Source organism: Gracilinanus agilis, chromosome 1, assembly GCF_016433145.1.
Source record: "Gracilinanus agilis isolate LMUSP501 chromosome 1, AgileGrace, whole genome shotgun sequence".
In the NCBI taxonomy this organism is placed as follows: Eukaryota; Metazoa; Chordata; class Mammalia; order Didelphimorphia; family Didelphidae; genus Gracilinanus; species Gracilinanus agilis.
The window spans coordinates 267,355,091-267,361,090 of record NC_058130.1 but is presented as its reverse complement, the minus strand read 5'-3'; positions in this window follow the sequence as shown (position 1 = coordinate 267,361,090).

Below are 6,000 nucleotides of genomic sequence, written 5' to 3'. Positions count from 1 at the left end.
TTTGCTCGGTTGTCTGGATTTTCTCTGTGTAAAAGCTGTCGAGTGTTAAAGACTTCTTTTTCTTGTTGTTATTCTTTCTCTTCTGAACTTCCTGAGACTGAGTAGCCATCATTAGCCCAGCAGCTTCTCAGATTTATCCTCGCGCTCAGTGTCTGTCCGTGATCTATTGGCTCCTGAGGTCTGAGTTCTGGTTTTTTCCCCAAGGTCAAGCCCCCTGGTGGGCCCCCTTGCCTGATCCTCTGCCGGAGGTTTCTTTACAAGTCTCAGGGCGCTGCTTCCACAGTCGTATACCCGTCCACACTGGTTCCCCACTTAGGCTTTAGTTCCTGGCTGTGTCTGCCTCCACCCACGCCTCCGCAGTGCCTGCGCTCTGCTCAGCCTGCGCTCTGCGCCCTGTGTCCTGCTCCTGTGCTCAGATTTCGCTTGCGTTTTTTTGCTTAATGGGGTCCTAAGTCTTGCTGCTCTCAGGAACAGGCCCCGGAGCTGCCAATGACTCGATGGGTGCCCTAAACTTGCTCTATTTCTTTTTAGCTGGCTTTGGAGCTATAGATGAGAGTGGAGGGGGTGGGGGTAGGGTGGTTGCTCAGCCCGCGATTTCGTGAGGGCTGTTTCACCCCTTTATAGCATGGAAATGCCTCGATTCCATGTACCTTCCACGCTGTGCCCTGTTGTGGGGGTTCCTCCCTTCGTCTGGACTTGTTTTTATGTCCCCTTGAGGAGTTTTGTGTGTTTCGGTCAGGAGAGGTTAAGAGCTGCTTCTTACTCTGCCGCCATCTTAACCCGGAAACCTAAGCGATGTCATTTTGATCCTCTTTGAGTAAGAAGGATAACTATCAATCAAGTATTTATTACTTCCAGCTTCAGGCTTAGCTAATGTCTTCAGTCAAAGTAGTGTTATGCTTTTTAGAAAAAGGCTGCAACCTTCATTCTAAAGTTGGGAAAAACTTTTTCAACTCTGCTGCTTTGCAAAATTTTTCCCCCTTATTTTTCAGAAGTGATGGGTAGGATTATGGAGAGATGTTTTTTGTCATCTTTTCTTCTCTTTTCAGGTGCAAATCATAGAAGAGAGCAAATTATTTCTTCCCTCTTCTCCCCACCCCCTATTGGTCAACCAATCTACCAACAAGTGATATTTTGTTTTACTAATTACAAGTAATAATAATTTCCCATATAAGTTTCCTGAAGTTATTAGATCCAAATTGTCATCCTTCCTCACTTCCCTCTCCCCTACCAGAGATGGTAAGCAATTTGAACTGGGTTGTACATGTATTATTGTGCAAAACATATTTCAGTATTGTTCATTGTTGTAAGAGAATTTTTGTATGAAACCAAAACTCCAAAAAAAACCCCAAATAAACTAAAGTGAAAAATCATATGCATTGATCTGCATCCTGACTCAACCAGTTCTTTCTCTGAAGGTGTATAGCATTCTTTGTCATAAATCCTTCAGAATTATCCTGGATTATTGTATTGCTGGGAATAGTTAAGTTTTTCACAGGTAATCATTCCACAATATTGCTGTCACTATGTACAATGTTTTCCTGGTTCTGCTTATTTCACTCTGCATCGGTTCATGTAGGTCTTTTCAGCTCTTTCTGAAATCACTCTGTTCAACATTCCTTACAACACAATAGTATTTCAGCACCATCGTTTACCACTATTTGTTCAGCCATTCCCCAACTGATGGACATCCTCTCAATTCCCAATCCAATTATTTGCCACCATAAAAAGGACTGCTATAAATATTTTGGTACAAGTAGTTGCCCCTTTTTTAAAATCTCTTTTGTATATAGACCTAGTAGTGATATTACTAGATCATGGAGTAGGCGCAGTTTTAGTCTTTTGGGCATAGTTTCAAATTGCCCTCCAGAATGGTTGGATCAGTTCACAACTCCACCAACAATGCATTAGTGTTCCAATTTTGCCACATTTCCTCCAACACTTATCACTTTCCTTTACTGTCATATTGGCCAATCTAATAGGTGTGATGTGATACCCCCAAATTGTTTTAATTTGTATTTCTTTAATCAAGAGTGATTTAGAACATTAATTTTTTTCAATTTCATGTAGAACAAGTTTTAACAGTTGCTTTCATTTTATGATCCAGATTCTCTCCTTCCCTTTCTCTAATCCTTCTTTTTTCCCTTCCCCAGACTGTGAACAATCTGATAGGAAAATATGCAATACATATTTCCATATTCCTCATGCTGTGAAAGAAGAATTATTTCATACTTATAAGAAAAAACCCAAGAAGGAAATAAAATGAAAAATGGTATGTTTCCATCTTCATTAACTTTTCCTTCTCTAACTGTGAGTAGTGATTTTCAGCATGAGTCCCTTGGGGTTATCTTGGACCCTTGCATTGCTGATAAAAGTTTAGTCCACAGTTGATCATCATACAATATATCTATTACTATCACTATCCCATTATAATGTTCTCCTGATTCCGCTTAATTTACTTTGAAACAGTTTAATTGTCTTTCCCTTTAATGAAATTATAATTTTTAATGGATTTAGTCTTTGACTCACTCATACCTTAGGATAACATTTTTTTTAGTTTCCAATAAAATTTTAATCTTTTTTCTTTTTCCCTTTGTTGTATTTAGTTTATTATTGAATTATGGTCTGAAAAGGATACACTTAATAATTCTGCTTTTCTACATTTGGTTGTGAGGTTTTTATATTCTATTATATAATAATTTTTTGTGAAGGCATCATATACTGCTGAGAAAAAAGTACATTCCTTTCTTTTCCCATTTAACTTTCTCCAGAGCTCTATCAATTTAAATAAAAAAATTTGATTTAATTCCTTAACTTCTTTCTTAATTGTTTTTTGGCTGGATCTATCTAATTCTTTTTTTAAAAACCCATACCTTCTGTTTTAGAATCAATACTATCTAGTGGTTCCAAGGCAAAAGAGTGGTAAGGGCTAGGCAATGGAGGTTAAGTGAATTGCCCAGGGTCAAACAGCTAGGAAGATCAGATTTGAACCCAGGACCTCCAGTCTGTAGGCCTGGCTTTCAATTCACTGAGCCACCCAGCTGCCCCCTGAATCTATATAATTCTGAGAGGGGGAGGTTGCAGTCTCCCAGTAATATAGTTTTACTATCTATTTCCTCCTGTAACATATAATTAGGATGTTATATCATTTAGGCCATATGTTTAGTATTGATATTGCTTCATTGTCTATGGTACCTTTTTATCAACATGTAATTTCCTTCCTTATTTTGGATTTTTTTTTTTTTGGATTTGGATTGGATCAATTTTTTCTTACTTTTGTTTTGTCTGAGATCAGGATAGCTCCCTCTGCCTTTTTTTTTACTTTAGCTGAGGCATAATACATTCTGCCTCAGACCCTTATTTTTAAGCTATGTGTCTTCCTGCTTTAAATTTTTCTTATAGACAGTGTATTGTAGAATACCAGTTTTTAATCCTCTCTAATTTCCTATTCTGTTTTGAGTGAGTTCATCATGATCATTATGTGTTTCCCTCTATTTCATTCCCCCCCCCCCTCTCCCCCCCTCTCTCTGCGCAGCCTTCCCCAGTTCACAAATATTATGCTTCTGACTGCCACCTCCCCCAATTTGTCTTTCCCTTCCTTCCCTCTTTCCCCTTCTTTCCTGCTTCCCTATAGGATAAAGTAAGTTTCTATAGTCACCTGAATATGGATGTTATTCTCACTTTGAGCTAATTCTGATGAGAGTAAGTTCAAGCATTGCTGGCCACCCCACTACCTTTTCCTTCAGTGTATTAACCCATATATGCCTCTTCATATTGAGATCACTTATCCCTTTCTATTTCTCCTTTTCTCTTCTCCCAATTGTTATACTTATTTCTCATTCCATATATATATATATTCCATCTCTTCTTATTCAGATTATTCCATTCATTCTGCTCTAAGAGTGATAAAGTTCTTAAGAATCTTAGGTCCCTTAAGTATCTTGAGTATTTTAAGTACCAATAAGTATCTCAAATATAGATATCTTAAAAAAGTATCTTAATTATCACCTTCCCATGTGGGAATATAATCAATTTAACCTTATTGAGGCCCTTAAGTTTCCACTTTTCTCTTTACCTTTTTATGCTTCTCTTGAGTATCAAATTTGCTTACTGAATTTTATTTTCAGCTCTTTTTTCCCTTCTATTTCATTAAATATCATCCCTCCCCCCCCGAATTACACTCAGTTTTGTTGGGTAGGTAATTCTTGTTTATTATTCTAGATTCTTTGCCTTTTGGAATATTATATTGCTGCCCTTTTAGTCCTTTAATATAGAAGCCATTAGGTCCTATATAATCCCCCCTTTTTCTTAAACCTTTACTGTCTATCTTGGAATTGATATTAGGTATTGATTTTAAGGCAGAAGAGCAGTAAGGGCTAGGTAACTGGGGTTAAGGGACTTGCCCATAGTCACACAGCTAGGAAGTGTCTGAGGCAAGATTTGAACTCAGGACTTCCAGTTTCCAGGTCTGGCTCTCTATTTACTGTGCCACCAAGCTGTCCTAATTCTGTGTAATCCTATGACTTCATAATATTTGAATTGTTTCCTTCTGGCTTCTTGCAGTACTTTTTCCTTGACCCTGGAATTCTGGAATTTGGCTATGATGGTCCAGGGATGTTTTATTTTGGGGTCTCTTTTAGGAGATAATTGGTGGAATCTTTCAACTTCTATTTTTCCCTCTTGTTCAAGGACATCAGGAAAGTTTCCCCTGATGATTTCTTGTAATATGATGCCTACACTTTTTTTTAAAACCTGGCTGTCAGGTATTCCAATGATTCTTAGATTCTCTCTCCTGGATCTATTTTCTAGGTCAGTTGTTTTTTTCCAATGAGATATTTCATATTTTCTTCTATTTGTTTTATTGTTTCTTGATGTTTTATGGAGTTGATAGCTTCTGTTTGTTCAATTCTTATTTTTAGGAAATTATTTTCTTCCTGGAGCTTTTGTGTTTCCTTTTCCATTTGGCCAGTTCTACATTTTAAGAGGGTATTTTCTTCAGTGCATTTTGTGCCTTCATTTCTATTTGGCCCATTCTAGTTCTTAAGGAGCTGTTTTCTTCATTGACCCCTCCCCCCACCCCCAAGCTATTGACTCTATCAGTTTTCTTATTTTTTTATTTTTAAACTGCTTTCACATTTTTCTTTGAGGTTTCATATGTTTCTGTTTTGGCATTGTTGTCTACCTTATGGTTAGTGACTAAATTCTCATTTTCTTTCTATAATCATGCAAATTTTAGTTGACCCAAAATCCTAAAATAATTCTGATATTTTCATTTCTTCATTTATTATCCTAAAAAGTTATCCAATTCTTCATGTGCAAATCATTGAAATATACTGTGTCCTTTACTGGCTCCATCATGCTTTATCTTGTCATATGTCAATAAACAACTGCTGCTTCCTAATAGAGTCCCAAGACAGATTAACCTTAATAACTTTCTCTTTTAGAACCTAGGTTCAGATTTATGCCCCAGAGAACTGAACTGGCTAAGCAGATTTAGCACAGCAACTTATTTTTCTCAGAACTAAAGCAGACATGTTCCAGACATTTGAATTGCTACTAGTTTCCCATCACATTTTTACCATAGGAGATAAAAAGATAAAAAAATCACACAGTTCCTACTTAAGAAGATTAAAATCTAATTGAAGAAACAAGTATAAAAATTTTTTTCTCAAAGATTTCTCAGTCATTTATTAAACCAATGAAAATATATTGACATTAAAAACTGGGGAATAGGAAGAATAATGGTAGTTGATAAAAATATTATTTCATTCAGTCTTAAACTTGTCTGGTAGGAAGCAGAGAAAAACTATCTTTGTTTTGGGACAGACTTGACTAAGGCCAAACTAATGGTTTAGTTTCATGATTTGAATGACACTCATACACCATATAACATTTCACAAACAGGTTTGCTTAACCATAGCATGGAAAGGATATTTGGCAACCATAAAATATTGCTTTAGGTGGAAAGCATCTCATTTGTCTACACATTTGCTATGGTGA